The sequence below is a fragment of the Oncorhynchus masou genome, chromosome 4 (assembly GCF_036934945.1).
Source record: "Oncorhynchus masou masou isolate Uvic2021 chromosome 4, UVic_Omas_1.1, whole genome shotgun sequence".
Lineage (NCBI taxonomy): Eukaryota > Metazoa > Chordata > Actinopteri > Salmoniformes > Salmonidae > Oncorhynchus > Oncorhynchus masou.
This window is the reverse complement of record NC_088215.1, coordinates 4,964,480-4,977,212: the sequence shown is the minus strand read 5'-3', so window position 1 is coordinate 4,977,212 and position 12,733 is coordinate 4,964,480. Positions and strand designations below refer to the sequence as shown.

The 12,733-nt window shown below is 40.7% G+C and overlaps 1 pseudogene; it reads right to left on the bottom strand.

Annotated features, from left to right (window-relative positions):
• The window catches only part of LOC135520296 (ribosome-binding protein 1-like), a 28,615-nt pseudogene extending 16,171 nt beyond the window's left edge, over positions 1 to 12,444 (bottom strand).
• Positions 12,445 to 12,733: the final 289 nt, after the last annotated feature.

Sequence of the window (12,733 nt, the reverse complement as noted above, 5' to 3'; positions counted from 1 at the left end):
ATCATGTGGTCAAGGTGTCAAGGTATGTAACCAGTGAGAGGTGGGGTCCACTGACCAGCGAAGGCGTTGGCCTCCTGTTGAGCCTGGTCTAGTTGGTCCTGCATGGTGTTGCTGGTGTCCTGGGACTTCTGGAGCCTCTGGCTCACCTCAACCAGCCTCTGCTGCCAGGCCCACTTGCTTGCCGCCTGGCACGCCTATGGATGAGCACGGAAACAGCTTATCATCATGTGCAATGCGTCTATTATGTATGCACGTTCCTTATATATTGCCTTGTTAAATAAAGGTAAAAAAATATATAAGATGCATAAGAGACCTGGGGCCGTTCCAGAAAGTTACATACATCAATGAGTTAGCCAAAAATGCCTTAACTATTTTAAGTCTATTTCTCAATGATTTGACAGCAACAACCAATACACATATTTAGATGTCTTAATCAACCAGGAAATCAAGAGTTATTTGTGGCTGTTTAGCTAAGTTAGCCGGCTAATATACTTGCTGTCTGGAATACCTTACCGTATGACCTGGGTCCGGTTCCCCAAAAGCAAGTTAATCGTAAGAACATTTGTAGGAGCATCACTAAACCTCAGAGCTGTTTTCCAAAACCATTATTACTAAAGTAGCATTTGAAAATGCTTGTTAATAACAGACTGCCTTCGACCACGTGTAGAACAGCTAAGTGATGTAAGGGTGGATTGATAAGGGAATTTATTTGTTTAAGGTAATGACTAAAGATTCCACCCTGAAACGTATAAGACCAATACTATATGTGTGGGACAAGTTAAGAGGGAGAACTATGTGGAGAAAACAGAGGCTGGTAGACTACACATGACAACAGGAGGGCCCTTCCAAGGCCTCTCTTATCTGGGGAGGAAAAGAACAGCGAGAAACTGCCAACATTTACATACATTTACATTTAAGTCATTTAGCAGACGCTCTTATCCAGAGCGACTTACAAATTGGTGAATTCACCTTCTGACATCCAGTGGAACAGCCACTTTACAAGGCTGGTAGAAAAGTAATAAAACGGTCTGTGTCTGTGCATAGAGGGGGTTATAAAGTCTGTCCAAATTTTGATTGAGGGGAGTGCTCTCATGAATAAAATACAACAAACCTTTTGCAGAATCTGAGTCTTTGCCTAATTCTTATTAACTCTCGCCTTACAACCTAGGGGGGATTGGTCAAAGCTATAGTGATTGTTATCATCATTGGGATTGAAAATTCTCGTGACAGACATTCTATGGATCATTTAGCTATTTGATTTAGAATTTTCGGACCCGTTTAGGTACCCCCCAAAATATTAAAAATAAATAAATTATCTGACGCATTTTGACAGGGGCAAACCAACCGACATGTACGTGTTTGTGAGAGTCTCATCTTTCCACAGAGGAGTCATTAGTGTGACGCCCAAACTGTTCGGACGATACAGGCAGAAGTTGGGAAATCGGCTCTTCCGATGATTCCCAAGACGCTACAGATTTAGCGAGAAGACCAATTTTTGGTGTAACAAACACCACTCTAGCTCTGCCACCTTTCACAGCAGATGCGGAAGTGCAACGTCAGCGGATTTAGACACATTCATTGCAAAAACCAAATAACTAGCTTAAACTGACAGATTATGATGGGAATTTTGGTAACAATTTAGTTGACACTCAGCATCATAACACGTTATGACATGGTCATAACCATTCTATAATTAAGTGATAATGCCCGAGAAGCCAGTGTTTGGAGGATATATTGGCATGGGTGTTAGTCGGCAAACCGTGCCAATACATCCTCCAAACACCAGCTTCGAGGGCATTATCCCTTTTATACAATGGGTTACCAACATATTAAAACAATGGATTTACATAAACACTAAATTGATTAATTTATTGCTACTATTTCATCTTTCCACAAGATATAGTCCCAACAAACCCAGGGTTGCTACCCAAACCGACCGGTTGTTCGTTCAATCAGTTCGATTGCCAGAGACGCGACCCAGTCATTAAGTCTTTTTATTCTATGGATGTTCGTTCTAAATGTTCTATTGCCATACAGGCTGGCAACGTTCTTATCCCTTGCTTGCTAGCTAGCAAACCATGGCTAATTTACAGTCACATCAAACAGTGCAGCCAGAACAACAAAGTAGCTGCATTTGCTTAAGCTGTTTTCTAACTACATTTATTTGGATACATCCATAACAATGAGCTAATGGGCGATTTCATGATTTCAACTGGCTGAGAAAAACTGCCTGCCTGTCTCATCCTGACTCCCTACACATTCATTACTATGCAACATCGAATTTGAATATAGAAACAATGTTGCAAATGTCAGAGAGACAGACAGCAAGGTTTATACAAATCTCTGCTGTTGAAAACTAAATGTTAGTCTAAAAGAAATGTGAGATAATGTCTAGATGCTTTTTATAGTGGAGATAAAGTTTATAAATTGCCTGGCTGGACTGATGAGACAGTGGATTACGCAGTCAGATGGAACAGTGAATAGGAATTTCAACGTCATAGATTTAGCCGGTGGTACTTTGTGGAATAGACACCAGCTTTAACTAATCAGCATTCCAGATTAGACCCACCCCTTGTATGTGTCATAACAGCTGACAACCTGTTATAATAATGGTCATAACATATATTTAGACCTGTTGTGACACTTACATAAGAGTGTCACAACCCACAAAACCTACCACACAAGGCAAAACATGGCATTACACCATAGTCTACGTGTCAACAGTTATATATATATATATACATACATACACACACACACAACATTTAAATAAAATGTTCCATATTAAATTATCATTGTAATTGCGCACATATTGGGGTCAGACATGCATCTATCCCAATGCTCTGTTGATGATGACTGGAATGAATACAGGAGTAGATTTCAGGAGCAGGACAAGAACACCCTCTTTTTGATGGATGACTGATATAAGAGCATGTATGTGATAGGCCTATCTGGCTTATATGATTATGATGGTCATAATGCTTAATGACATTGTCATAAAGTGTATTTTCTTAAACCAAGAGAAGTGACACAGAATGGTCATAATATTTCATGAAAGTGTCAGTACTTTCGACAAGTTATTTAAAAGGAAAAAAAACGAAAGAATTTATTACATCAAAGGATTTAACAAACTTTAAAATGAAAGGAAACTTATTGGCAGAAACTGACACTTAATTAGGTGTCATATCCATCCATAAAATAACATGAGTGTTCTGACAATATTATGACAAGTTATGTCAGCTGTTCTGACAAGTGTTACCAGATGTTTTTATTATGCTAATTTGATTTCCTTGGGGGCACGGAAATCAACTCTGGGGGGGTTAAGTAGTTTGTAGTAGATTAGTTGGTAGCCTGTGCCTGCTCAGTCAACTCATTTGTTGTGTTTGGAATTACAACGATAGGAGTTGGCTAAAGCAAAAAACAGACTGGAAGCCAAGCCATAATTTTGCAAGTATAGAAACAGGGTAAATTAAATTCTAAAAGATATGAATAACGTTAGTAAGGCACACCGTAGCAAAACAGAACAAAAATATATGTTCTTATGCAACACATTTTAGGTATTACCTCCATATTTCACCAAATTTTCTCCCTACTGACCATGCCTCAACTGTCCACATCGGTTCTAGATTAAAACTGACTGACCTAAGTCCCAAATAAATGACACCCATGTTCTTAGCCGGTGTGCACTGGTACAGTAGAACTGAATTGACTAAAGCAAAGGTTTTAATCTTGTGCCCAAGTCATGATGCCGACTTGTTACATTCTCAACTTGTTTTGAACTCTAACTTATAAACGTACAATAGATACTTTTTTCCACTTCCAACTAAATAAGATAAAACAGGAGGAATGCAAGGCCACACCTCTTGCTCCATTGTTGTCCTCCATTGTGGTTGGATCAAATTTAAGGTCAGAGGTCACTTGGGTGCAGTGGAGATGGAGGGGGGGCAACTTCATCCTCCTCCGCTCACATGGAACTGGGCAAGTTGCTCCTCTGCAGAAGCCACTTTGGCCTCCAGGGCCTTCCTGTGCTCATTGTCAGCCTGCAGGGCTTCAGTCCTCTCGCCCAGGTCCCGGTTCAGATGAACACAGTCCTGCCTCAGCTTGGCCAGCTCCGTGTTCTACCTGGTGGGGGAAAGAGGTCGGAGGGGGACTTGTCAGAAAGATTGCTTGATTTGATGAATTAGAGTAGTGTGACTATTTTTATTTTACCTTTATTTTACTAGGCAAGTCAGTTAAGAACAAATTCTTATTTTCAATACGGCCTAGGAACAGTGGGTTAACTGCCTGTTCAGGCAGAACGACAGATTTGTACCTTGTCAGCTCGGGGATTTGAACTTGCAACCTTTCGGTTACCAGTTCAACGCTCTAACCACTAGGCTACCCTGCCGCCACTATGACAGTTTTGGATATGGAGTAACTGTATAACTCAGTTGCTGGTGTCCATGAATGGACATAATTTAGGCTCTTTCGGCCTAAATGTGTTTTGGCATTATATTAATACTTTGTGATAATTGACAATAAAATGGAATGGTATGCTAAGCCTACTGATACATATTCAAAATGCTAGATAAATGTTCCTTTTTGGAGTCTCTTCACCATGTCTGTACCTCATTACATTGTAAAACCAAAATGTATCGGCCCCACAGGGCATGCATAATGGGAGCTAGAGAGAAAGCGTGGGGGGGGGGGGGGCAGCCCCAATAAACAGTTTGTTGAGAGACTCCACTGATCTGACATTGAGAGTGTCTGCAATAAAATACTTGGCAACCATCTGAATGTGCCCTGGGGTTAGACTGATAGGGAGTCAGGTAATGTTTTAACATATCCACTCTCCTACACCAGGGGCAATGTACTATAGGTCTGGATGTGTCAACACAGCTTCAAGTGTAGATTTTCAAACACAATCTATGATTTACAACCCAAAGACAATTATATATCTTAATGAGTTTATAACTGTCTTATGAACAAACCAAAAAAACAAACCTATTACTTCATGTTTCAGTTGTATTAGATAATTAAGTGCTAGAAAATAACTAATTCTCACCCCTTGAGGAGTTGAATCAGGGGTTTTAATGTTGGGCTGAATTAAACATGTACACATCTGGAAACCCTGTTCTTGAATGAAAATTATGGCCAGAGCTTGCGGGTACAATATTTCTTAGAATTCTTTGTAATGAAAGCAGTCTAACAGTCTACTTCTGAGTGCTGGACATCTTGAATGTTTTAATCAAGTTGGATTACTACTGAGGCTACAGCCTCCAAAGACAGACATTTTTTTTCCTCTCTCAATTCAGATTTCCTTGATTCCTCAAGTCCCGTCTCCTTTCCGCTTCCTCAAGACTAAGAAAATGGTGGCAGGGAGAGAGGAGTGTTGGGGAATAATCAGAATTGGTTGGTAACATAGGTAAGATGTTTTATAAAGGAATGTTCTGGGAACATGGAAATACAAAAATGTTGGAACTAGTTGATTATTGTTTGCAAATTGTTTTATATAGTGAAAAACACTGCTTTGAAGGGTTTTGTATGATCTATGACCTTCTGATAACTTTCCATTGTGGCTTGATCACCCGCATTGGAAAGCCATTTGAATAATGAAATTATGGTCATTGGTAATACTGCTTTCAGGATAATTTGTGTAATTGCTAAATATGTTTCTTAGCCATATTTGTAATTTGGACCACTGTGAAGGGCATTGCTTTTAACTAAGGATATGCTGCTTTAAGTCTATTTTCCTATGGCCATGGGGGTTAAATCATTTTTCTTTGGAGTTTTTTTCAGTTTAGTGATTTTAATTTGATTCGGTTAGCTGAAATGTTGTTTTACATTACTCTCATACGGAGAGATGTGTGTAAAACATGGGGGAGAATTCAGTTTGAGGGTTTGAATTGAAGTTATACAACTTAAGTGATATGTGAAGGAGTGTATTGTATTGTTGAGTGTATTGTATTGTTGTGTTTGTTTTGTTCTATTCCCGAGGTATAGGTCTAACTTCTTGATCCTTGGCTCTACGATGGAGTTGACAGTGAGATGGGGAGTATAAACTAATTTGAAAGAATAGTTTCAATAGAATGTTTTGATATGTGTATTAAGAATACTTGGTAAAAGTAATCATTTATCATGTAGTTAATGAACTGAACTAAACTGTTGTTCTGATCTGCTCTTTCGAGGTTATCATGAAAAGTGACATCAGACGGTATCTTAATGCATGGAAGAGATAATTGGACCGAATGGTGTGTGTACCTCAAAACCCCCTCCAACTGGCTGAACAAGAGTGACAAAGGCGTTGAAGGCTTTCCGAACCACTTCTACCGAGAGAAAATAACCAAGCCAGAAATTGGTGTACAGTATCAGATCTAAGCTATCAACTGCTTTTCTTTCATGTTTCTCTCATACTGTGATAGTCCACTTGGAGTGATCATGGAGAAAGATTGTTCTAACATTTTCTTATGATGCTGGTATATTGGTTTGACGAATGGACAAGACATGAGTGGTAAAGATGAGACATTGAAATTGGGACATTATCATGGCGCGTCCACTTTGAACTGTAAAGCTATCTGAAGAAGAACGAAAGAGACGCCAGAAGATGCAGTGCCTGAGGGGGGGGGGGTTGGTCAACTGTGCCATTAAATTGTTTATACTTTTGTGGTATCAGGTTGATTGAAGAGGTCTACACCATGTAAATTGTAGTAATTGTAGTATTGTAGTAAAATGTAGTAATCTAAATAGATTAAGAATGCAATGAGATACTGATCTGTATTATAATCATGATTAAAAAAGTTAATAGTAGAATTATGGGATAATTATACTGAATGTAAGTAAATCTGCCAATATTGATGTGTGTTAAATTGAGGTTTTTACTTTGTGTGATAAGACAAATTTGAATCACTGAGGAATGCTATTCTAAATATTGGTTGGATAAATAGTTGGGTTGTTACTTATGATTTGGAATATGAATGATTTCACTGTCCTATTCTCTATTCCTGAGTATATTTCTGAGCATGAGGACTTGGGATGTCTGTCCTATATGTTGTGAGGAGGTCTGTGTTTAGACACTGGTTCTCATGTAACTTAGGGAGCATTTCTAAATATGTTATGTTTTTATTTTCCTCAAATGGATTATTCTGTGTTATTAAACATGTGCAAGTTTGTCTTGTAGAATAAAGGTTGTAAACGTAGTTTCAGAAGGGAGAAAGCTTACATATAAGCTAAGGTATTTGACATTGAGGGGATTTGAATTTTATATTGAGTATGTAATTAATATTCTGATTCTTTAGAAGGGACAATGTCCCTTGAGAGGGGAATGTTGGGGAATAATCAGAATTGGTTGGTAACATAGGTAAGATGTTTTATGTTCATCATATGTTTGTAAGTTACTTCTCATCAGAATCTTTTTTTTTATAATACTGTGGCGGGGTTGCAGTATCTGTTCTATGTCAAGACTAAGTTGCTTGGGCCGGAGAGAGGGGAGAGGTCAAGCGTGTATCTCTTGGCTCCACAATGTCTGTGTGCCAGTCAGTGTGTCTCTGTGATCTTGTCAAGATAGGATGGATTTGATATATGGCTGTAGATATGGAGGATTTGTTTATGGTTCTGAGTTTGAGAAAAGAACATAGTTTAGGAGACAAAGCTGAATGATGAATTATGCCGATGCTGTCTTATCCTGTGTGTGTCTTTGCTATAAAGGATCTGAGTTGAAATGTGGAAGGGACTCTCAGAGAATTCATTGATAGACACTGAATTGATCTGAGAGTCACAGGGTTGTGATAGAGCTCATATAATTAAAGATTGACTTTGTGATAACTAACTCAGACTTGTGTGTGGTTTGCTCTCATGATTTGGTAAATAGAGGAAATTTCCACGGCAGGAGGTAAGGAATCAGGTTAAGTCGAATTGAGTAAAGGGCATTTTAAGAGTAGACCACACCTGGGTTGTGTTCATTAGGGCACACCATAGCAGAATGTTTCAACAAAATAAAATTAATATTTCTATTGTGAAAAGTCCAGGTAGTTTCACTCCATTTTACAATTATTATAATTATTATTTTTTTTACATTGGGTGCCCACTGAACAAAACTCAGATTTCCCCATAGAATAGAGAATAGGAGTTATATTGTTTATTTCCCCATCTACCTGCTCTCGGACTGGCTGGTGGCCTGGTTGAGGGCGTCTCTCAGGATGGAGTTCTCCTGCTGCAAGCAGGCCATCTGAGCAACTGGGCCATTGTCCAGCTGTTCCTGCAGGCTCGCTATCTATATGGGAGTGTTAACAAAAAAAATGACATTTTTGCGCTGACAGTTAACGGTTTATTTTTAATCGACTTGTCTGCCTTATATTTTTATAAACAAGTCCAACACATTTTTACCTAGGGGGTCACAATATCTTACTACTGTCAAATTCAGAGGCTGCTGTCAATATCACAAAAAGGAAGTAGTGTTAGCAGCAGCTCCACATTCAGTCAGGCACGAGAACATTGTGGAACGTTCAGATGGAAACACATGCCTCTGATGTGGAGTCAGGACTCAAGTCAGCTCTATTCATTGAATTTTTGTCTGGACTATTCAGTACGTTAAAATCACCCCCACCCCCCCCCGCCCCCTGAACACAACCCTGATGTTTATGGGGTAGTGAACTCTGACCTTGAGATTGAGCTGCTGGGTCTCAGCCACGTGGTCCTGGTAGGAGGCCTGCATGTGAGCCTGGAGGGCAGTTATCTCCTGAGTGTGAGCACTCAACTCTGAGCTCAAATGGGTCTTGACCGTCGCCATCTTTGATTTCTCTGCGCTCAGCTCCTGTGTTGGCATCGGGGATTGTTAGTGACAGTGAAAAACACTTGGTTAAAGTTGGTGTTCCCCCAATCCTGTGGTGCACATTTTTGTTGTACCCTTTTTTTGGTTTGTTAATCTGTTTCTCCTGAGTGTTCCAACAGGCAGTGTGAGCCAGTGGCATAAATACTGCAGGGAGATACTTACTGTAAGCACCAGCTACCAAATCCTGGCCTACTGCACTGAGGCCAAGACCTGTTTAAGATGCTACCCAGCCCAACAACTCAATTCATCAACTTATCATGCGTTTCATTAGCCGAACGAGGCGTATTATATGGCATTGTTTGTACCCTGTGCCTGGAAGTCAGTAGAATGTTGGTTTACCCAATTATCTCTCCTTCCTCCCAAAGTGTGCACTTGTTTATTTCCCTTCACTGATTTGAAAGGACATTACTGGTATAAGAAATAAGGTGGAAATACCCAGTAGCACATCCCGCCAACAATCCAATGCTTTTAGATTTGTGTACACTTCAGGAAAAAAAAGATATTGGGATGGACCCATGGGCTTTTACCTTGGTGAGCTCCCTTAGTCGATTCTTGGCGATGGCGACGCCCTCCTGCTTGGTAGACAGCTGCTTCACCTTCTCCTCTAGCTGTTTCTTCAGGGCAGCCATAGGGTCTCCCTTCTGAGAGGCCTAACCATCAGATACGAGACAAGTTGACCACCACTGATCGGCTACAGTTGATGTTAAGATAAGCCAGAGAATGACTACTTTTGACCAGGGTCCATAGGGCTCAAAAGTAGGGCACTATATAGTGAATTGGGTGCCATTTGGGACATGGACAATATAACCTCTCAGTTGGGAAATACCAGAACAAAGGTGCTTCCAAAACTACTAGAATGATTCAATCTTAAGGGTGTAAAAATTACAATATTAAATTAATTTGTTAGCAAGTGTGAAAGGCTAGGGAAATGCTAGTGTTCTTTATTACTTGTTGCTATGCTTAAATAATTCAAAGGTTTCTGCAGTTTAGAAGTGTTTGTAATGACTAACTCATCATGCACAATCATGTCTGAGTCATTTTAACCGTAACCAAGGTTTCTCAATCTTGTCTCAGAAAACACCTGTTCCTTTTTATGCATGTATACAGTGCATTGGGAGAGTATTCAGACCCTTTGACTTTTTCCACATTGTGTTAGGTTACATTACAGCCTTATTCTAAAATGTATTACATTTATTTTTTCCCCCTTATCTATATGCAAAAACAAAAAACTGAAATGTTACTTACATAAGTATTCAAATCCTTTACTCAGTACTTTGTTAAAGCACCTTTGGTAGGGATTACAGCCTTGAGTCTTCTTGAGTGTGACACCACAAGCTTGGCACACCTGTATTTGGGGAGTTTTTACTATTCTTCTCTGCAGATCCTCTCAAGCTCTGTCAGGTTGCGTGGGGGGCATTGCTGCACAGATATTTTCAGGTCTCTCCAAAGATGAATGATCAGGTTCAAGTCTGGGTCATTCAAGAACATTTAGAGACTTGTCCGAAGCCACTCCGGCGTTGACTTGGCTGTGTGCTTATGGTTGTTGTCCTGTTGGAAGCTGAATCATCGCCCCAGTCGGAGAACCTGAGCAGGTTTTCATCAAGGATCTCACTGTACTATGCTTTGTTCATCTTTCCCTCGATCCTGACTAGTCTCGCACTCCCTGCCACTGAAAAACATCCCCACAGCATGATGCTGCCAACACCAGGTTTCCTCCAGATGTGACGCTTAGCATTCAGGTCAGAGTTCAATCTTGGTTTCATTAGACCATGGGATGGTTAGAGGGGGATGTCTTAGGAGAATGAAGGGCCATGTGATCTTTAAATCTATACCAAACAAAAATAATAATGCAACATGTTACAGTTCCATATAAGGAAATCAGTCAATTTAGATAAATGCATTAGGCCCTAATCTACATATTTCTCATGACTGGGCAGGGGCGCAGCCATGGGTGCTATGATGATTCCGCAGGTGAAGAAGCCATATGTGGAGGTTCTGGGCTGGCGTGGTTACAGGTGGTCTGCGGTTTTGAGGCCGGTTGTACGTAATGCCAAATTATCTCAAATGGCGTTGGAGGCGGCTTATGGTAGAGAAATGAACATTCAATTCTCTGGCAACAGCGCTGGTGGACATTCCCACAGTCAGCATGCCAATTGCACTCTCCCTCAACTTGAGACATCTGTGGCATTGTATTGTGACAAAACTGCACCTTTTAGAGTGGCCTCTGTCCACAGCACAAGGTGCACCTGTGTAACGATAAGGCTGTTTTAAATCAGCTTCTTGATATGGATTAACTTGGCAAAGGATAAAATCTTCACTATCAGTGTTGTCAACAAATTTGTGCCCAAAATTTGAGAGAAAAAAAGCTTTTTGTGCATATAGAACATTTCTGGGACCTTTTCTTTCAGCTCATGAAACATCGGGCCAATACTTTACATGTTGCGTTTATAGTTTTTGTTCAGCATAGATATAGGGTCTAATCCACAACCCATTACTTCAATTGGCCTTTCATCATAATACCAACACTTCACTAGAGAGAAACTGAGCTAACTTCCTCCTCTAGGAATGCAGCGGTTGTTAGCAGCGTTGCGGTAAATTTAAAATAGAAATTTAATTTATTTTCAATGACTTCTTGATAAACATAAAAGGAGAAGCTATTTATGTTAAGTTTGTAATTCCTAAATTTTATATTCATTGAACTTGAATTGACTTACCTGAATTTGGCAAGTAGGCTAGTGGTAAAGAGTGTTGGGCCAGTAATAGAAAGATAGCTGGTTCAAATCTGAGCCAAAAATCTGTCGATGTGACCTGCAGTAATGCACTTAACCCTAATTGCTCTTGTAAATTGCTCTGGATGAGAGCATTTGCTAAATGACTAAAATTCTAAATGTCATTCAAATGGACCCCAATCCTCATTTATAGAGTGCATGAATTGCAATAGTTTAATATTAAGAGTTGTCATATGAAATGAAGTAAACATTTAATCAAAGCAAATGATTTACTACCAACCTGGCTCAGCCTTTGCCTTGGATTTGTTTCTTCTTAGCAGGTGCTTTAGCCTTGAGCTCCTCTGCCTTGGCAAAGGGTGCGGTGTGAGTGTCACTGGACACTGGTGTGGGCGCGGCAGTCACCGGGGCAACCTCAACCGCCAACCGAAAACCGACCCTGACGGGCACTTCCTTGGCTATGGTCTCTGGGACGACGGCAGGTGCCGGTGCCACGTTGGCCACCTTCTTCTTCGGGGAGGGGGCAACGGCCTCCACGGCCACTGGGGTAGGAGCAGCACAAGCGACCATGACAGGCTCCGGGGCAGCAATGACGGCTCTGTTTCAAGCTCGGGGGGCAGCGAGAGGCCCAGGTTTGGGCTTGCTAGCGAACTCTGCAACCGGATCTGGGAGATTCCCGCTGGGCCGCTCTTCTTTCGTCTTGCCTTTGCTCTTGTTCTTCAATGTCTTCTGCTTCTTCTTCATAGAGAGCTGGGTCTGGGCAGACTTTCCCAGCTCGCGGCGGTGCTTGGCCAGGGCCTCCTCGTACGACGTCTCTTTCATGGAGAGCGTGGAGACCAGAGCAATGCCGGAAACTACCATGAATCCACCAAAGACCATGAAACCGAGGGTTTGGGAGTCGTAAACGTCCATGTATTTTTTTCAATCTTGCCCCTCCGCAAAGCCTAGCACAAAAAAGCAGAGGTCACGATTAGCTAGGAGTCAAAGGATGCGAGCCATAATCATCAAAAAGGTCACAACATAATGTAAATGGGTTCAATACCGGCCCCTTCACAATTTAGTTTCCCCCCCCTCTCAATATATTTATCAATCACCAGGGTGACATTTCACAAAGAAGGATCAAGTAGTTAGCCAGCTAACTTTGGTAACCTCTAAAATAATTCCTATATTTATTACAGTTTTTCTTGGAGATATAAATTAA